At 46.2% G+C, this 21995-nt stretch overlaps 1 protein-coding gene across 4 annotated transcripts in view; it reads right to left on the bottom strand.

Annotated features, from left to right (window-relative positions):
• The window catches only part of LOC144791238 (uncharacterized), a 186833-nt gene that overhangs the window by 73197 nt on the left and 91641 nt on the right, over positions 1-21995 (bottom strand). The window contains exon 1 of one of the 4 annotated variants that reach the window (XM_078665891.1): positions 2010-2735. The exons of the other annotated variants lie outside the window; for them this stretch is intronic. The gene's annotated coding sequence lies outside the window, so the exon portion shown is untranslated. Of the gene's footprint in view, positions 1-2009; positions 2736-21995 lie in introns of those variants that run through there. 4 annotated transcript variants of the gene reach the window in all.

Below are 21995 nucleotides of genomic sequence, written 5' to 3'. Positions count from 1 at the left end.
GAAAAAACTGAAATCCTACTTGCTGGCAATAGGCCCACAGCCTGGACACATAATCTCTGGCCAGCCTATGTGGTGTCCTTCCCAGCCTCTGTCGTCTCAGCAAACAATCTTAGCAAGCTCTTTGTTCACAAACTTAGGGCCTCATTTGCAAGGAATGGATGCTTCAGCATTGATGCGTTAAGTTCCTTGCACCTGCGTCAAATGCTCTTGCGACACCACGGATGCACTGTATTTACACTACAGGGCTCTATAGCGCAAGGATTAACAGATGCGTAAAAAGTTTTGACCATCTGTTGGCACAAAAGTGGCGCATTGCTGGAGCTAGTCGTAAGACTGATGCAACTCCAGCAATGCGTCACAACACATAGGCAAGTTCCAGTGTAAAAGCCCTGCTTCAAACCTCGTGCCTGGTCTGAGCAGGCATAGGGATGCTGACACAGTCAAGCCATAGAGTAACACAGTGAAATGTTGTAAATTTAACTGCACCACTTCTATTTGGCTTTTTGCATGGGTACACCTACCCTGCATACATTATACTGGACGCAGGAATAATGTGACACAGGGCTCTACAAACAGACGCATTGGACCCAGTGTGTCAGTTTGTAGATATGGAGCAGTGTGGTGCACTGATTGCACCCCCGCTGTGTAAAAAAAAAGTGACGCAACTGCAGCGCAAGAGCCTTTAAATAAGACCAACAGTTTTAACATCAAAATTCTGAAAGTGTGGTACTCTTGCTTTCTCTTATTGCACATTCTAAGAAAAATCCTTCCTTTATTGATTAGTTATGATGAGCAGATATAGGGAGGCACAACTTTTTTCAGCATAGATTATGGAGATGCTGTGTACCGTGGCATGACAAAAGCCTCAATCAGGAAGCTCCAAGGACTTTAATATCTGCCCCTAAGTGTGGAATCAGGTTTAAGAAATGTGTTCATGTCTCTATGGCTCGTCAGTCACTACACTGGATTCCAGTAAAGCACCACATCTTCTTTAAAGTTCTCTTTTTTCCACCAGGCTTCTATTGCACTGACCCAATATGCTTGACAGATCTGTTGACGCCTGTTAGACCTGGGGTTACCAGTCTACATAGGGTAGCCTGACACAGAGCGGGGACAGCTAATCTCCAAGGCAAATGTGTTGTGCTTACAAAACTCACTCACAGTAACCCAGCGTTCCACCACTGAAAATAAGGACGCCACACCGGTTTAGAAAAATACGGCTTACTTTATAAAACTCTGATTGGTATCTTCTGGATTCTTAGCAGGAATTACATACAAAACAGTAAAATGTCTCCACATTCAATTTCTGACATTCTTAAGACTTTACTGTACATAAATAAATACTTTTTCCACAAGTTGAAGACTTTCCGTATTCACCCTGTTATTCCACCTTTTAGCTTTTTGTTCCCCAAAATAGATGAGGTAAGCAAAAAAGACAACACTTCCCTATGAGGAATTTAGTATGTACTTTACCCCTCACGGTTCATTGGCTATTTCACTTTTGAAGTTCAGGGTTCAACTTATAGCTCCGTAGGTGATTCGGTTGTATTCATAAATATCTCTGAGCAACCAAATCTAGAAATGGAATAGGCAAATTACACATTTATCACAGTTAGCCTTTTAAATTCCTGCTACAGTCGCCTGACCTGTCTAGTTCCCAACATGAATTTCTCTAACATCGAATTAAGTACATACGTCTGCAATAAATTCACTCTTATCCATGTGAACGTGTACCAGAACCTCCTGTGTGCTTTTGTTTGTCCACACTCAGAGTCCCCTTGATTAATAGCACAAGAATCTCCCCTCCGCCCTCCGAGAAAGTCTCTTCACAAACGGGGAAGTGTCTAATTTAGACAGAATAGAAATCGGGGCATTAAGCTGCGAGGGGATTACAATCTGTCGAGGTACGCAGCCACTACCCGCAGCTTGGGCCCAAAATCTCAGTCACGGTTTTCTCCTAATGACCTTGCTTCCTTATTATTCACAAAAGTTAAATGGAGACGGCCCACCTCAGCGCTGATTCCTGGCTGAATTCCTGTCAGCAAATATCGCGCTGTGCTTGAGCGCTCCTACGGTTCTTCCCACGCCGGCTCTGACAGTACTACCTGGGTGCCTCGGGGTTCCTCCCCGTGACGGGCTTCACCCGGGGTAGTTCCCGCCCAAGTCCGGCCTCCACTGGCTTCTCCCCTCCCCTTGCGCTGCCGCCAATGCTTAGGAGGGCGGGGACGTCACTCCCACCTTTCTTCCCGGCGAACTCCTTCAGCAGCTTCCGCCTCCCCTCAACGGCACTGTTACGCGGCTTGGATGCTCCGCCAACTTTGCGCGACACACCTCACCTCTATCACCTGTCGCGTGAAGGTCCGCCACTGCAGCAAAGCCCTGAAGAGTCGCCGAACCACCCACCACTCTGGTAGGTTCTTGGGGTTGGTAGGGCCACCTCAGGCAGAACACGGCTGTAGGCAAAGTAGTTCTTGCCCCGAAGTCACACAGCGGCTACGTTCCGTTTTACTTGTCGTGAGGGAGGAAGAGGGGGGGGGGTCAAGGAAGTTCAGTCCAGTGAGGTCGCGATCACTTCTGGGGGCTCACACACCCTGGGTGATACCAGGGCTAAAGGCTGGTACACTGATTGGGCTAGATCGGTGGATGTGGGGTAATGTCAGGAAACAGGAAGAGCAGCCCCAAAAGGCGGTCAAGCTTCCCACTCTGCGCCGACCTCCTACTGCCACAGCCTAAACTCCAACTGGCCCCAGAATGACAAAATGGCTTCCCAGGTGTTGGCCTTATATACTCCTAGTCCCCTGTGTCCAGAACAAGCCAGAAGGTTCTAGAACCTCCCCATAGCTCCCTATGGCCCTAGACCCTAAGGTAAAAATCATGGCAGTTATAAGCCACCATTTTGTGAGTTTACACATTTAGTCTAAAAGGCACTTCCAAAAAGGGCGCCAAGGCCTCAGAAAATCATAGGGACCCAGCAGCACCTAGCCCCCGGGACAACATCAAAAAATCCCAGTGGACATGAAAAAGGAAAAAAAATGGAAAGTGTTAGGAGGCAAAAGGGGACAAAAATAAATAAATAAAAGGAGGGACCCCCCAAAGGGCCGACAGGTCTAACAACGCCTCTCATATGTCATCCAGAAAACTACGCACTTCCAACTACTCTCTTCTGAAAATGTCCCATGCTCACCAAGCTGGATTTGGCGGACAATCCTTCTAATGCCTTGGCCTTAAACTCTTTAATGAGATAAGTCTACACCTGCACCTCAGTTTAAAGGGTCCCTAAAATGCATATAATCTGATACCAAACTTTATGTGGAAATCGTTGGACTGGTAGGCACTCCAGCTGCACAACTAGAAGGAAAACAGAAAATATCTGCTTGAGAGATTGAGGTCATACTTGTGTGCATCACATTCACTCGCCTAATAAAATCCTATGAAAATGTGCTGGATGAGATATTCTCCAGCCTCTATAAATGAGAGTAGGGACATTACCAAGTAAGACGCCTAATTGGGACATACTGATATTGCCTCATAGGACTGTCATTAATGCCTAATGGAGCCAGAGCTAAAGTGGATGCAAATGGTTGTTAGCACCTATGCTCTCCATATAGTAGACAGTCTTATACTGCACAATTGCGAGATTATAGGGTGGGTAACAGCACCTAGAAAAATACTCTTTTGTTTCCGATCACACATTTCACCTCAAAGGAGGTGACATTTATGAGCGGTCACCAGCACAAAATTTGCGAAGAAAATTTGGGAAAGGGCACTACATGTTAGTCCCTAATGTGTTGGTATGGCACAAGACAAATGGATTTTTATGTTTCCTGTAATTCTGGACTTGGCATTTCCCCGTGTTTGTGGGTGTCAGAAGCGGGCAACTAGAAATCACTCCCTAGCAGGGATTTGAGGATCCACATGGGGAATTACAGGTGTAACAATATTACAGTGTCAGCCAATCAATATCGTTTGATTTTACTAACATTTTTTCAGGTAGCCCTCTTCATTCATTGGCCGGTTATTGTGTCATTCACATGTTTCCTCCACTCACTACAGCATAAGGTGTTGAGCAATGGGTTAGTCCTCTTCAGTCACTGGCTAAATTTACTGTTAATGACGGCCTTCTGTGCTTTCGCAATGAGCACATCTACACAATAAGAAGTCCCCTTAAGTGCCAGGGACTACTTTGGAAATCTATGTTTATTGCGATAAAAAAAATGTTTTGCTTTTAGATCATTTTTTAGGTATTGCCCAGGCAACGGTTGCGCTGTTTCTTTGAGATATGCTGTATTCAGGATATGTTTATAGGAAAGACAGGAGGTAACCCATAGACCACGTTGGGATGGGTGTATCATGTGAACAAAAACAATTCCCAACAGGTATTATTTAAAAGACGGTTTCAATTGAGTATGCCACAGGCATTACTGAGAACAGAAAACAAGGAGTCAAAAGGTTTTGAAGGAGGGGTGGTATTATTCACCAAGGACAAAGGGGCAATAAATATGCATTTACAGTTAAGACAGTAACTGCGATATGCGTCATATGATTCAGGCTGTGTGGACCACACAGCCTGAATCATATGACGCATATCGCACTTAAAGCTCTTACCAGAAAATAATTGTTTTTCCAAGTGATTGTAACTTGTTTTGTAATTGAAGCTTTAATTGATGTATATACTTTCATTTATGCGCCACTTATGCTGTTTTTAATAGCACTTGCACCTTTTACCTCACTTAAAACTGTATATAGCACCTTGCACCAAGTGCCACTGGGTTGTCACAAGATCTAATCTTTACAGTGCTGTCTTAACTGTAAATGCATATTTATTGCCCCTTTGTCCTTGGTGAATAATACCACCCCTCCTTCAAAACCTTTTGACTCCTTGTTTTCTGTTCTCAGTAATGCCTGTGGCATACTCAATTGAAACCGTCTTTTAAATAATACCTGTTGGGAATTGTTTTTGTTCGTATTCAGGATATGTGCATGACGTTCTACCCATCATTTTAATTGGCTCTTGTGACTGTCATTTGTAAATGGTGGCTTTTCATTGGCCAATAGGCTTAGTAGTCCCTCCTTAGTACCATCTTTTATCTTCTTGTAGCCTCCCATGAAGACACCCCCTGTTACATGTGCTGTTACTCTGCACCAATTAATTATAACCTCGGAGCACTATTTTCTTAAATAGCTTCGTGCTGTCTGCTTTTGTGCATGACTGCCATTTTATTCTATTTACTTTTGTTACAATCGCGGCAAACTTTAAACATCTTAAGTTATAGTGTGGCTGCTGCAATTGCATTAAAAGTAAAGAAATAGAAAAAAAGTTTTTTCAATTTCTTTACGTTTTAAGTAATTGAGGCACCCGTGCTTTGGCGTAAGATTTTTACAGATAAAGCGCGAGTGCTGCGATTGAATATCAATGCAATTGCGCTTGCATTACTGAACGTTTGAGCTATTGGCATTTCCTTATTATTAGCAATGGAAACAGCTCAAACTTTCAGCAATGCGAGACCTATTGCATTGCAAATACTTATTTTATATTGATGAGGGCCCAGCAGCTTCTCCAACAATACATTTTTCTAAAACACGATGACAAAGCAAAGCAAGCACTGACAAAGCCAAAAGGCTGGATGCCAGCGTCATTGGCTTTGCCAGTGCTCGCCGTGTATGTATGTGCTTTTTATTTGCACTTGTACCATGTTGGTGAAACCATTTACAGTTGTTTCATGGTGCCTTGAATTCACTACAATCATTTTTCACTCGAAACTATGTGCAGAAAAACTATACAGTAAATGCATTATTGTCCAAATTTGCATGAATATGACCACTGGCGCACTTAATATTTTGAACATGTACAGCACCAAAGCTGGGATGGCACAGTACCTGGTACACACACATTTTCGGGAAGGTTGGCACCTATGTGCCTGTCTAGAGCATCGTAACGTAAACAGTGGCTGCGCTGCTCCAAATAACAAAGACCTACTAGGTAGTGGCTACTTCTCCTTCCTGGAAAACCAAAGAATCAACAGAAACAACAGTCTATAATTGACAGTAGCAGAACCAACAGGCTGCTGATGTGGAATATCACATAAAAGAGAGTGGTGGCAGAATTCACATATTCAGTGACTCATCCTCTTACATTACTCACAGTGACTTAAGCATCCACTCCATAGATCTGCCTTTAACCTACAAGTCACTCATGCCTATCTGTACATCTGTACATCTTCTGCAAGTGTGATAAGCTTGTAATCTTCCTTCCAGGGAATGGAAGATTGCACTTACCGCCTTCTGTGAGAGATGGACACTTGCTTTAAAATTGCACGTGTTCTGTGAGGAAGCAAAGCTTGCACTGCTGCTGCTCAATTTGTACCTGTCCTGTCATGGGAATACCCGTGCTGATGCTTCCCAAGTTGTACGTCTTCTCTGAAGGAGAGAAGCCTACCCTGTTTTTAGGCAAGGTGTACCGGTTCTATGCAGAAAGGGTTTCCACTGCTGCTTCCCAATCTTATGAAAAAACTAAGAATATTTTCAATGCTTGTCTCCAGACCATTCAAAATCAGGCCGCTCGTCTCATCCATCGACTCCCCAGGTCTCATCATACCACTCCCCTACTCAAGTCTCTCCATTGGCTTCCCGTCCTGCAGAGAGCCCTTTTTAAATTGGGATGCATAGTCTTTATGGCCCGCGCCCACACGGCTCCTATTTTCATCAATTCTAGGATCACTCACTATTGCCCCTGCAGTGATCTTCGCTCTTCCAATCAGGCACTCCTCAGCGTTCCCCGCTTCCGTAAGTCCAGAACTGGCGGTACAAGGTTCTCCATCCTTGCCCCGCAATTCAGGAACTATCTTCCATTCTCTATTAGGTCCATTTCCAACTATATGCTGTTCTCTCTCTGCTATCGCCTTTCTTCTCCAGCGCCAGGAAGCCGCTCGGTCACAGTGCGCTCTATAAATTCTTTCAACTTGAACTTGAACTTGTGCATAAAGTGCCTAAGCCAGTCAGGTTCCTACAACTAGTTTAAGCCCCAGGTGCAACCAAACCTCCTGACTGTGTTTTCAGTTCCAGTCCGGCTTCCCAACTTGACCAAACTGTGTGACCCTGGACACCTAATTATCTTTCCTGTGCCTCCTTTTCCGTGATGATCACATTTGAGACCACCTTGAAATAATTCAGTTTGGATAGGCACTGTACAATAAAATCAACATTTTATGTGATTTACTACACCATAATGTTGCTCCATTGGCTTATGTAGGAAAAACAAAACAGTTGACTCGCCTTGAGTCATTAATAAAATCATGAGGACAGAAGGGGTGTGGTTTGCTAATTCTAATAAATGACACTACTGCAGTGACATAATCTAATGTGCTTAAGTGAATAAATAAAAAATACACTTATGGGGTTTGGGATGGGACTGGGGCAAAAGTGCCTTGCATGTACTTCTAGGCACAAGGCCCCACGTCCTCCAAGGCCCCGCCATCTCCTTACAATGTGAATGTTTTGTTTGAGTTGGCAGGTCTGCAACAGCCAGCCGCATGTTGCGGGCCTCCTCAAGAAGTGGAGCCTACAGAAATGTGCCCCACCTGCCCCCTCTTCTGATGCAGGTGAACTAGGGAATGTTTCCCAGTACTTGATGTGAAATACCAAAAATCCTGAGGAAGACGCCTGGCCCCAGAGAGGCAAGATTTGGGCACCCAAACATGTCATAAAAGAGAAGTGGGGTGCATTGCTCTGCCCTGCCGTTTCTAATATTGCAGTAGGAAGACAGCAGCAAAAAGCATTTTAACTCATCCACATACAAATTTAAAGAAAGGTCTGACAGTTTAACAAAGGTAGAACATAAATATTGAAATAAGTGAAAACACACCCAATCTAGGGAGCCCATATTTAGGAGACAGTAGAACCAGTGTAGTGGAGTACTCTCAGAAGTTTCACATTACTAAATGTGTAATTTATTGATGAAGCATACCACACTCGACAGATGAGAATTCATCATCCTTTAATTGTACATGAATTTATGGTAAGTCCATAACAAGTTTGGCAAATTTTTCCAGGAGTTTTGTACTTGTATCTTAATGTATATGCATGGAAAGCATCCAACAGCTCTTTAACACCCCTCACTCCATCTTTAGTGTGTTAGCTACCTGTGTTGCACCTGCCTTGTATGGGTGAGAGAGTTGTGTGATGTTCCTTCTGGTATTGCCTGCTCGCCTTTCTTGTTCATTGTGTTAGGGAAGGTTGCACACCTGCTTTTCATGTTGGACATTTATTGTATTGTGAAGCTTGGTATAACGCATTCCACTACACAAAAGACAACATCATTTGCATTGCCAATGCTTGTTTTGCACAGAAGGGAGGGGCAAATTATGTGGCAGGGTGACTAAATTGTGAACAAGAAAAGTCCAATTAGATTGTGAAATGCTGTACATTTCTCATTTTACAAGTTATCACTACGTGGTCAAAGGTTTCACGATATTAACACATATACAGTGATCATCATCTGAATGGTGATCTACCGCTGGGTGACAAAAGGCTTGCCACTCCGCTGTAACATGTGTGATAACGTTTTGTTTTTTTACTTTTCATCCGTTTAAACTACAAACAACTTTTTCTTTGGTTAAAATCAGTAAATTATGGAGAACATGGTGGATTATGTGGAAAGTACAGCAAATCCATAATTATGTGGAAAACAATGTGGTCGCAGAATTGCATATTTCCAGTGACCCTAGTTTAATGCTTGATGTGAGTGAAATCTAGCAAAATATGTGAGCAGAATTTATATTTTAGTTTTACGTGTGAAATACACAGTTTTGAGATGGACTAGATGACTTTGTAAAATTGTAAAAGATAGTTGACAAATTGTGCCATGCCACATAACTTTTTTTGCCATATCTGCCTTTTAAGTCAACATCATGTTGCATACTGGGATTTTGAGCCGGTAATAATCAAGTTTAAAGAAAAACACAAGCTCCACAACGCGTTAAAAGCTGGGAATGACTGACAATATCATTTATTGTTATGCCACTTAACAGCCTAGTGCAATTGAAAATAAAAAGTAGTCCCTGCCTTTCTTTCTTGTAGGCAATCATGCCCTTATCAGTCCGGTAGGTGAAAGGGCAGAGATTGCATTTCGGATGAAAATACGAGCATATCCCTACTAATAGGCTAACATTAACATCTATTGGAAAATCAGCAAGTTAAATACAATATTATCTCCCAGACCAATGTGAGCAGCAGCAGCGGCTCCTACGCTATGGGGGAGGAGCGTCGCCCACCTGCCAGTAGCTGGTATTTAAACAATAATAAACTCTAGTTTACAGGCTGTAGGGGGAGTGTTGGCCCCTGTTATTCAGTGCGTATGACGGTATGGTCAGAAGTCTCAGGTCAGTCAAACTATCATGCGCATTGAAGCTCTCTCCAACCCCACCTGTGTTGCCGGGTTGGAGAGAGCCGGCACAGGCTCCCAGTCTAACTGGGAGCATAAATAATCGGCGCTCAGGCGTATCCTGATGCTACTTTCAGCAGAATGAAAGCAGCATCAGGATTGGCCGCAGTGCACTCTGACGCTACTTTCAGCAGAATGAAAGCAGTATCAGGATTGGCCGCAGTGCACTCTGGGAGCCTGCGCCTGCAGGAACGTGGCGCTATGCAGCGAGCATTTAAGTGTTTTTTTATTTTTATTATTTGTTTCCCCTTCCGTCCTCCCCTCCCGATTCCCCACATCACCCCTGCAGAGATACAAAGGAAAAGACAATCTGCTGGGGCCTGTTTCCCAAGAGGAGTTTGGAATGATTTATTTGAAGCATCTGGTCACCAACGTGATGCGGCCTCCATTGATCAGGTGCAGCACAGGCTGCAGGTGCTGCCCCACAAGAGCAGCAGTGTAGTGTATCACATTACCCGAGAGCTGTAAAGGAATTTGCCTGTGCGCAGCAAATTTGTCTCTACCTTCCAAAGAGCATCTTCTTGCTCCTGTTGATGTTCACCTAGTGAAACCTTTCCTTTCACTGTGGAAAGTTATAAAGTTAATCATTTTTTAAACTGTATTTTAGCCATTGCACCACAAGATTGTTTAACCATGTATTTGTGTTCAGTAAATGCAGATCCAAGCAGGATTGCGCGAATAACCAACCCTACAAGCCCCTCTTCACACTAATTAGCTGCAGGGTTAAAGTGCAGAAATTCATTATTTAGTTATCCATGTCAATTTTCCGCCTGGTAATAAAGCATCCATTAACTAAGGACACTTAATAGTCCAGGTTCTTGACTGCTGAAGTAACGTTGATGGCACAGTTAGCAGTCCTCCCAATCCTTTACAAAAACAATAGTCTCTAACTGTAGTTTTGCTAAAAGCCATCTTTAGAGGAACACAGAGTACTCTGGTCCAATCAAAACTGTGTATGTACTTGTGTGTGACATTTGTTAAGCTCTGTAAGAGGTGGGGAAATGACAGAGGCTGGGCTACAAAAGAGAAGGTAGCTGAGAAGAGCTGACAAGAATCATACATTTCTTCCCACTCTAACCACTTTCATTTAACAGAAATTCAAAATGTGGCCCAATCCTAAACAGAGTGAATCATTTCAAGTTCCATACATTTTCCGTGGTATTTTTCCGAGTTAAGGTTCACGCTTAGATCACGTGTTACTTCATGAAACATAAACACACATTAACCTACAAGGAGATCCAGGGGATAATAAACTGGTCAAAATCCTACATTTTTCCTTTTAACCCAGGGTATACTTTGCCGGCTCTTTGCCAATCTTGGAAGATGGGATAGCATGGAAGATCAAGACATTTTGATATTTGGGCATTAACATCTACCATGCTCCAGTTGATGTTTAGGATAGAAATCTGGGTAGGACAGTTTGGGGTCTAAAGAGCATAGACTGAATTTTGGACGCCAGTGCCAATATCTGTAATGGGACGAATAGCAATTGTTAAAATGCTGATTTAATGTCAGGACCGGAGGCTCCGATTATGCTATTCTTTCTTCACTTTAATTATAACTTGACTCCACAGCAGCGAACATTTTTTAAACCAATATTTCCTTTTCATGGAATACACAGAAACACAGATCAACAGATTCCAAACGCGTTGAACGGACTACCAATCCCATAAGTCCACCTGTACACCATAACATAGTCCTTCCTCCATGTCCGCACGCCCTAGAAAGGTCCCACACATCAGCAGTCCTTCCTCTTTCTTCGCAGCAACAGATAAGTCTCTTTCCTGGTTTCTCTCACGTAGATGCTGTTTCATGTTCAGTGTGCTTTAATTATAGGTTGTTGGCGGGTCTTTGCCTCGCCTTGGGGGTTTCTGGTGTTTGGGAGTTGTTCCCTGTGTTTTTCCTTTGCAGATTCCCCCTGCCGCGGGAGCTCCGCTCCTTTTCATGGCCCTCCAGAGTGTGCAGCGCTTCAAAAAGGCCGCTAGGGGGGAGCTCGTGGCTCTCGCTGGTCTCCGCAGCGCATCTTCTCAAAATGAGCGAGACGCGTCGTGGGAGTCACAGCGAGGAGCCTTGTCCCCCACGGCCGACAAACCCGAACGCCCCCGAGGGGGTCTGTAATTTCCGCATTGTTCCTACACCCCGGCGGGGGTCCGTATTGCGGTAACACCACACTGTGAATCGCCTTCGGGCAGTTAGTCCTGCATTTTTAAGCGCGCCTGGTGGCAGCTGGCGTCCTGTCAGGCTCGGCCTGAGGACGCGCACGTTTGGGGCCTGGGCAGCCCACGCACTGGGGTTTCACCCCACCTTGGATATCTTGCAGTCTACCAGTCTGCCCATATTTGTTAAGGGTTTCAACCCTTGGTGCCCTGTGTGCTTTCAGTGGTTTCAGGACTTTCTGTGTTTTAGGGGTGTAAACCCTTGGTGTCAGTTAGTGCCAGAAGGGCATTTTAAGGTTGTGTGTGTGTAATTTTAGGCTGCCCTCCTGTGAGGTATAGCGGACATCATGAGTGCTGATGAATATTATGAAGAGGAACAGCAATGCATTCCTCTGGATCACCACTTCTTTCAAGCAGTGGACGAGTCCATCTTTAAGTCTGTGAATGATGTGGTCACGCCCATGGAGGAGTGTTTGACGAACCACATCATTGCGGAGTGTTCCAATTTGGCCCAGGGCTGCTTGGATCCCCCTAATCCCGTCTCTACCTTACCACAAGGGGAGGGTCCCCCGGTTCCTAAGAAGGGGGGCGTGTGGAGGAGGGTTCGGGGGGGGGTCCCCGGGGGTGGATCGGGACGCTTTCAACCGGGAGGCTTTTGTCGCAAAACCGTCCAATCTGCCCCCGGGTCCTTTCCCGACCCCAACTCCCGCGGAGTCCTTTGGGCCAGCTTCGCCATCCTTTGATGGCAGTTCCCCGGAAGACGAGGAGGGGTCTTCACGGTCCTGGCGGCCGTCCACTTCTGCAGTTGACTTGCCTCAGGATGATTCGGGCATGCTTAACCTGGATGACATTGTCCATCCGCAGTCAGCGGCTTGGGCGCCTGGGGACAAGGTAGCCAAGTTTGTGGCGGGCCGTCTCCGCAAGCCCTTGGAGGAGGCAAGGGGTTGCTTGCGGGCTGAGTGTCCCAGACCCACTTTGGCAGGGAAGGTGGCCTGTACGCCAGAGCTTGACTCCAAGATGGCCACCTTCCTGGCCAAATGCATGAAGGATCCCCGCAAGGGCATAGATCGGTCCTGGCGCTCCTGTCAGGACAAGCTCCTTGACGTGGTGGGGCCCATTACAAAGATTTTAGGTTTGGCAGAGGAGGCGAAGGTAACTGGCGCTGCTATCTCCCCGGACGTTCTCTCGAATTGGGCGCAGCGGGCGATTATCTTTTTAGGTAATGCCAACTGTGCCCTTTCGACCGAGCGGCGGCGCACGCTCCTTATCAAGCTGGACCCCAAGTTGGGTGACCTGGCTTCGTCGGAGGCAGGGCCGGTTGCGCTGGGGGGCCTCTTCGGAGACCCCTTTGTCAAAGAGTTGAGCAAATTTGTGGCCACCTTCACGAGCTTGGATAAGGCCCGATCCAACATAAAGAGGGTTTTTCAGAACTGTTTTTCCAACGGGCCGGTCGTGGTAGGGGCCGCGCGACCGGCCGTGGCCAGCAATCCAATCCCGGCAAGGGACAAGGCTCCGCGTGGGGGCAATATACTACTTCCGACAATTTCACCAACTTCTATCCAACGAGGGGACAGAAGTTTTGTGGCCGTGGAGGATACCGGAACAACGCAGGCGGACCTGCAACCGGCTGTAAGTCTGATACCTCATTCTCAAGACTCTATTTGGGGTCGGCTGGCACTGTTTCAGGGAGCCTGGCGAGCGATCACTTCCGATGCCTGGGTGTTGCAAACAATCAGGGGTTTTCACATCGAGTTTTACGATACCCCGTACCAGTGAGGACTCCCTCGGCCTATCTTGTGCTCAGAGGCTGACGATAATCTGGTAGACTAGGAGGTCTCCGAGCTGTTGCCCAAAGGGGCCATCTGTCAGGCGGTTCTCCACCCCCGAGGGTTTATGAGCAATATCTTTCTCGTGGACAAGACTGACAGGGGGCGGCGCCCGGTGATCGACCTGAAATAATTTAACGGTTGGTTGGTGTATCGGCATTTCAAAATGGAGGGGATTCATCTCCTCCGGGATGTGCTCCTTCCGTGCAATTGGATGGCAAGGTTAGACCTCAAGGACGCGTATCTGGTCATTCCTATTCATCTGCCTCACCGCCGTTTTCTACAGTTCCGATGGCGAGAGCAAATTTACGAGTTCAACGCCCTTCCATTCGGACTGTCTTCAGCACCATGCTGCTTCACAAAGGTCCTCCATCCGGTGGGGGAGTTCCTGCGGGGCCAGGGAATTCGGATGATCGTTTATTTGGACGACATCCTCCTGATGGCTCAGTCCCCTCGGGCTTTGTCCGATCACGTGCGCCAGACAGTCTCACTTCTGCAGGACCTGGGGTTTGTTGTCAACGGGGACAAGTCGGTCCTCTCCCCGACACAGTCTCTTGTTTTCTTAGGCTTCGTGGTGGACTCGGTCAACGAGTCCTTGAGCTTTCACCCACGCAAGATGTCCAGAATAAGTCACCTGCTGCGTCAAACGGTAGCCAGGACTCACATTTCCCTCAGGCAGATTGCCCGGATAGTAGGACTGTTATCGTCATCCATTCAGGCAATCTTCCTGGGACTCCTGCACTATCGTGCACTACAGCGATTGAAGGCGCATCATCTTCGGAAGGGGTTGTCTTACGACCAGCTAGTACCCTTATCCGCCGAGGTCAAGGAAGAGATGTCCTGGTGGCTCGCCCACATGGACGCATGGAATGGCAGAGCCATCTGTGGGGCAGCCCCCGACATCGTCATAGAATCAGATGCCAGCAGGTCGGGCTGGGGAGCCCGCTGAGGCGATTTTTCTACTGGAGGCACTTGGTCATTGGACGAACAGGAGCTGCACATCAACTGCCTAGAGTTACTGGCAGGTTCTTTTGCGGTCCGCTGTTGGACCAGGGACAGGATTCGCTTGTGCGTCCTGCTGAGAATGGACAACGTGTCCGTGGTGCGTTATATCAACCACCTGGGGGGCTCTCGGTCCAAAGCTCTGGCGGACTTGGCAAAAGAATTCTGGGGGTTCTGTTTGGCCCACCACGTGTCAGTGATGGCGGAATACTTGCCGGGTCAGGACAATCAGGTAGCGGACTGGTATTCCCGGTTCCTGACGGATTCCAGTCAGTGGAAGCTGGATGTCCGGGTTTTTCGATGGCTGTCCAGCCACTGGGGTCCTTTTTCAGTGGACCTCTTCGCGTCGTGCTTGGATCATCAACTCCCGAGGTTTTACAGTTAGAGGCCGGATCCGCTGGCGCAAGCGACGGACGCGTTTCTCCAAGACTGGAGTCGGGAGCAGAGTTACGCGTTCCCGCCGTTCTCCATGATTGTCCGCTTGGCGGCCCAAGTCCGTCGTCAGAAGGCGGAGATGGTGTTGGTGACGCCGCTGTGGAGGTACCAAGTATGGTTTCCAGTTCTTCTGGAACTTTCTTGGGATTCTCCAATCCTACTCCCCCTGTTTCTACTGCTTCTTCAGAATCCGTAGGGAGACCCGCATAACCTGGTGGTTCAGGGCTCTCTGCCTCTCATGGCATGGCGCCTTTCCGGCGACGTTGGTCGCTCCCAGGTCATTCGGGATCGGCTGAATGTCTTTTATCAAAAGCATGGACAGCCAGCACCTCAAAACGTTATCGGTCCGCCTGGACGAAATGGTTACGTTGGTGTCTTCAGAGGGACTTGGATCCCGTGGTCGCGGGAGTTGTTCCCATCTTGAACTTCCTGGCTGAACTGGCAACGAATGGTTGAGCGTACCGCACTATCAACGCTATGCGTTCTGCTATCTCGGCGGGTCATGAACCGGTTGATGGCACTCCGGTTGGGGAACATCCCTTCATATGTTGGATTTTGAAGGGTATACGTTTGTCCTTGCCCCCGGAACAGAGGTATTCAGTCCTGTGGGACGTAAATGTTGTTCTCAACTTATTCTTATCTTGGTAGCCTAACAGGTATCTCTCCTTGAAGGAGTTGTCGGCTTAACTGGCTATGCTACTGTGTCTGGTTTCTTGTCGCAAAGTGTCGGATGTCCATGCTCTTGTGTCGGCACGCGTTTTTTTCCCCGGAATGGGTGACCTTTACCATTGGTCGTCGGACTAAGTCTGCTTCTAGGACGGTTTCCTATCCGACCTTTACAGAGATGCCCAAACTCTGTGTGGTGCAGTGTCTCTAGGCTTATGAGGACTTAACTTTAGATCTCCGCCCACCGGGCGAACAACAACTCTTATTTGCTCTAAAGAAACCGCACAAGGCAGTCTCTGCCCCTACCATTGCAAGGTGGGTGTGTTGGGTATTGCAGGAGGCGGGTATTGACGTAAAAAAGTTTGGAGCTCATTCTGCCAGGGGTGCCATGGCATCAAAGGCTTTTTCTCTGGGTGCTCGCCTGGAAGATTTGATGTGAGCAGCAGACTGGTCCTCAGAGTCTACCTTTAAACAATTTTACTTTAAACCAGTGTTGGACGTTGCTCATTTGGTAGTGAGTAAGTTTTAAACTAGCATAATCAGAGCCTCCGGTCCGGACATAGAATCGAAATTTGCCTAGCTACGTAACGGTAAGTTTCATTTCTATTAAGGACACGGAGGCAAGGATTATCCCTCCCGTGCACTGTATGCGAACCCGCCCGTATGGCGGTAAATAAATGATTTTCCGTGTCCTATTGTGTAGATGTCATTGTTTGCCTTCTTGTTACATTGATGAATGGTTTGACTCTCTCGGGAGCTTTACACCCATATCTTGTGTTTTAGGTCATGATGGGGCCAAACAAGATCAGTGATTCCAAGGCGTTTGCGCGAAGAAAGAAGAAGGACTGCTGATGTGTGGGACCTTTCTAGGGCGTGCGGACATGGAGGAAGGACTATGTTCTGGTGTACAGATGGACTCATGGGATTGGTAGTCCGTTCAAGGCGTTTGGAACCTGTTGATCTGTGTTTCTGTGTATTCCATGAAAAGGAAATATTGGTTTAAAAAATGTTCGCTGCTGTGGAGTAAAGTTGTAATTAAAGTGAAGAAAGAATAGCATAATCCTCGCCTCCGTGTCCTTAATAGAATTGAAACTTACCGCTACGTAGCTAGGCAAATTTCGATTATCGCTAGTTTTCATATAATTTCAGACACTCAGTAGACTAGCAGGGCTAGAGACTGGCACAGAGTTACCTTCTCAATTTAGAAACTGCCCATAAAAGCAGGTGGGACAGGACTCCGATCTGAAATATTATTTCGCCGTACAATGACTTTGAGTATTCAAGTGGTTATTATCTCATTCTCTGGGCAAAGCGGGCTTTGAAGAGGAGAGATGCATTGATGGTACCTTGCAAAGGCTTATGTGCCCCATGAAGCACCTGCCTGTTCAACTGTTCACTCATATGTGGACTACACTTACCTACTGAAACACAGTTATGGACTCATCAACAGGTACTTTCCAAATTCCCAAATTTCAAAAATAGAGTGGAGGTCTAAGAGAATGATAGCAGCAGTGCCCCCAGGTCAAGTTGTTTCCTAAAATGTTTTACTGCACCCAAAAAGCCACATTCCATACTGAAACTGGGACGAAATCCAGACAGAGTGGTGCAGGAGACATGGGGTCTCCAAATAGCAAGACAGCTGGACATTGACATGCTTTTCTATGATCTTGGCACAGATAGGAAGTAATGAAATTGAGCAATAATTAGTCCAAGTTTCAGGATCGAAGATAGGCTTTTTAAGTAGAGGACCAACATGGCATGTTTCTATAATGAAGGACCTCTACCTTCCATCAAAGAAGTATTTCAGAAGCAACAGAAGGCGTGGATTTTCGATCTTTTTAATCTTTTCCAAGGAAAGAGAATCACAAGGGGATCCTGATTTAATAACCTCTAGCTGGGATACAAGTGTGGTTAGATCTTAGAGGCTTAAATTTCGGTACGCTAGCCTCAAAATCAAGACACGCATCCAATCTCTGGGAGATGTTCATGACCAATCTCTACCCAGGTTGTCTTGAAACAGCAGAAAGGAGTACATAATTGATATTGACTATCTCCTCATGAAAGGATTTTGAAATCTCCTCACAATTGGACAAGGAGAGGTCACCTGAGGCTGACACTTTCGAACGAACTAACAAGGTTTAACAATCCCAAAAAGCTCTTTAAAAGAGTTTTGACCAGTTGAGATTTTGTTGGAATAGAAGTCCACTCGAGCTGTACGACAGGCTTTAAAATACAATTGAGCAGCTACCTTTATTTTAGCGTTGGTTCCTCTACCATACGTTTTATGCCATATGCGTTCTAACTGCTTGCACTTTTTCTTAAGTAGCAGTAGGGAATCAGTGAACCATGTAGCGGGCATACAATGTCTTTCAGTGCCTCCTGCTTTAAGTGGCAGGACAGGACCTTATCAAAGGATGTGCTAATCCAAAAGTCAAGGGCGCCAGCGTCATCATCCAGAGAGCCATTGATGTTTGGACGTCCTTTCTGTAGATAGACACTCAAAATATAAATATTTAATTTTGTCTGAGGATGGTAGCTCCTGCTCGAAGGTATAATGGATTGCACTGGCCCTTTAATCTAAAGTGATATAGGAAGTGCATCTGTCCAATATAGAGGCATAGGTTTCGCCTATACAAGAGAAGCTAAATTAGTAAAAATGGGTCAAGAGTGGGTCCTGCAGAATGTAACAGCAATTAGCCAATGATGCGAAGGTATACAGACAAGGTGTTATCCACAACGCTGTTTGGATCATCAAAATGAATGTTAACATCACCTAAAACAGTAAAGTTAGCAAAATGTAAGACAAAAGGAGAGATGGTCTCAATTATGATTGCAGCCCAGCTACTCACAAGACCCGGGTGTGTGGTATATTAGAGCTTCTGAGATGGCGAATTGCTCAGAATTTAGATTGGAATATTAAACCCTTCACAATCAGGTTACCTTTAAAGGTTCAGTGTGACGGTTAAATATTGCTTTAAAAATAACAGAGCAATTCGACCTTCTCTCCCATCACTGCGATCTTTACTTACAATTCTACATTCTTAACATCTATCAGGATTGTCAGATTTTATTTTGATGCTCTTTTAGGTTGCCCCTAATGTTTCACTGATCATGCTGATTTTGTTCAAATGATAAGATCTTGCGGTGCATTGACGTCATACTGGGATGAGATTACTACTGAGCTATCCATAGGTATGGAATGCAGTATAATTAATACACTTGAGGCCTATGTGCTGGGTCACTTTATGCGTCCACAGACATACAAATCACCTGAGATGTTTGTAAACCTTACATTCATTTTACTTTTAGCAAAACATGTTACAATGAATTGGAAAAATTGGTAACACGTCTCTAACATCCAGTAAAGCTGTATATTTAGCAGTTGGAGGATTTAATACTCTCAAACTTCTCATAATCTTTTTAGTTAATACATTCTGTCCCACAGAAACACTGTATAGTAAAGAGTGACCTGCTGGCATAGCAGATCTTTAATCATTCATGGTTCTATAAGATAGACCTGATGTGAAGAGTTCTGAAAGGCAGCTCACAACATTCACTAAATCAGTTGAAACAGGATCATAACCTTGTTGAAAACACCAGCTAACCCATTTGTCCCATGCCAGTCGATATGCTTTCCTTGTTCCCATGACTCAGCTATGAGTCTGATATCTCCTTCTGGACCTAGGAGAATCTCTCTGAACGAAGGAATTAGAATTGGGAAGTCTGTGCTCATTTCCAAAATTATTGGAAACCAGGCTTGTGAACTCCAAAGGGGAGTTATGACTACCAAGGTCTCTTTGTAGCGACGAGTTTGAAGGAGTAGGCGAGGTAGCATGACAAAAGGCGGGAAAGCATAGGGAGCTTAACCTCTCCAATCTTAGAGAGAAAGCGTCTACCTTCTGAGCTTGAGGATCTGGTCTCTAGCTGAAAAATTCTTTCAGTTGAGTGTTCAATCGGTCCACAAACAAGTTTGTCCTGAAGGGGTCCCATCTGGATTGGATATTCAGAAATATTTCTCTGTCTAGTCTCCAGTTGCAGGAGAGCTTGAAATTCCTGAAGCACCAGTCCGCTACACCATTGTTCAAACTAGGAATGTGTTCCGCTATAACTGAGACTCCTTTGCTCAAGCAATATCCCCAGAAACCCTTTGCCAGATCCGATACACCTTTGGAGTGGGGTCCGCCCAGTTTGTTCACATATCGGACTGCTGACACATTGTCCATGCACAACATTACATAGCATTTCACTGACTTCTGGGTGAAGCAGCAAACTGCAAATGAACCTGCAAGTAACTCTAAGCAGTTGATATGGAACTTCTTCTCCTGATCTGTCCACCAACCCCCTGTTGATGAATTCCCACATCTCGCTCCCCATCCTTCCAAACTCGCGTCCGATTCTATCAATAGGTCAGGTTCTCTTTGTCTATGCTAACGGTGGACTACAAGATCTTGAGTCGCATCCTGGCTACCAGGCTCCTGCCGCAGATGACTACCCTGGTGCATAGGGATCAAGCGGGACTCATCCCGACCAGGAGCACCTCGATGAATATTCGTCGTCTGGTCCGAGTCATTGCTGGTGCCGATGCATCAGCCCGGGATCCTGTAGTGTTGGCAGTTGATATCGAAAAGGCGTTTGATAGCCTCGAATGGGACTACCTGGATGGAGTACTGTTGAAGTTTGGAGTTGGGGAGGGGTTTCGGAGTTGGACGAGGGTGCTTTATTCGTCAGCGAAGGCGCGAGTACGGCTGGGGCCTATAGTGTCTCCGGCTTATCCGGTTTGTAGGGGAACGCGGCAGGGCTGTTCGCTGTCTCCTTTGCTATTTGCTTTGGCGATGGAGCCGCTGGCAGCTCAGGCAAGATCGGGCGCCGTGTATGACGGGATAGCGCAGGGACCTGAGTCGCACTACATATCACTATACGCCGATGATCTGTTGTTGTACCTGGCAGATCCTGGGCGAGCTCTGGAAGATGCGGTGGACATGCTGAGTAGATTCGGGAGGTTGTCAGGCCTTAGGGTGAATTGGTCCAAGACCTGTGTATTTGAATTTGAATTTAATTTGAATTTAAAAACACTTATAAAGCGCACGTACACTGAAACAGTTTCATGGCGCTGGTAAGGTCCCTACAAGAGAATAAAGAAAAGAGAGCTAAGTGCCAAAAGCCAGCTGAAATAATAATGTTTTTAGTGACCTCCGAAACTCCATATAGGAGGGGGAGAGTCTTAACGGTAGGGGGAGATCATTCCAAAAGGAAGGTGCAAGTACCGCAAACTTCTGCCCCCCCGCCCGCTTCTTTCTAAATCGAGGCGTGGTTAGTAAGGCCAAGCTCGAAGAGCGAAGATCTCTAGTGGGGACATAGGAGGAGATTGCCGAATTGATAAAAGCAGGGGCAGTCCCCGCTCTTCCTTGGAAAGTTAAACATCCTAATTTAAACTTGGCTCGCAGTTTTATAGGGAGCCAATGAAGGCTCTTGAGTAGTGGGGTCGAATGGTGGGACCTTGATAGTCCAAAGACCAGTCGGGCAGCCTGGTTCTGTATCAGCTGCAGTCGCTGCACAGCATAGGCCGGGGCTCCATTATAGATAATATTGCCATAGTCAATTTTTGACAGGACCATGGCCATTAAAATAAGTTTTAAGGCAGGGGCAGAAAAAAACCTAGCAACCTTCCTAATCACTCGAAGTGTAAAAAAACAAGAGGAGACCACCGAACTAATATGTGAGTGGAGTGTTAATTGATTGTTAAGCATAATCCCAAGTGTTTTAACTGAACAGGAGGGAAGAGGGGGGGACCAAGTGAAGGGGGCCAAAAAGAAGGGGACCAGGGGTTGGCAGCACCGCCCGTCATCACCAATTCTGTTTTTTCCGGATTAAGTTTTAACTGATTGATGTTCATCCAGTCTCGGATAAATAGCATGACGGACTGGAAACTGCCAACTCCTGAGGGAGAGGAAAAATCAAAAATGAGTTGTAGGTCATCTGCATAATTGTATACAGTGACCTCCATATTCTGTAAAGCAAACACCAGTGGAAGAATATACAAATTAAATAATAAAGGGGAATGGGCAGATCCCTGGGGAACACCACAGTTGACATTACGCTGAGGGGCTGAGAAGGTGCCTAGATGAACTGCCTGAGTGCGATTCGTCAGAAAAGACTCGACCCAGGCTAGTGCCAACCCCCCTATCCCTGCCGCCCTGACACGTGATAACAAGATGTCATGGTCCACAGTGTCAAAGGCGGCGGATAGGTCTAATAAGACCAATATTTTGGGGGTGTTGGCATCAAGTCCCTCCCTAAGTTGGTCCATAACCGAGATCACCACCTTCTCGGTTGAGTGTCGTGGTCGGAAGCCAGCTTGGCATGGCGCTAGGTAATTGCTGTCCTCAATAAAGGTGCTCAGCACCTGGGAAACATGTGCCTCAGCCACCTTTCCCAGATAAGGTAGCAGGGATATGGGGCGGTAATTAATTG

Source organism: Lissotriton helveticus, chromosome 11, assembly GCF_964261635.1.
Source record: "Lissotriton helveticus chromosome 11, aLisHel1.1, whole genome shotgun sequence".
NCBI lineage: Eukaryota > Metazoa > Chordata > Amphibia > Caudata > Salamandridae > Lissotriton > Lissotriton helveticus.
The sequence above is the reverse complement of the archived record's forward strand: the minus strand, read 5'-3'. Positions and strand labels throughout refer to the sequence as shown.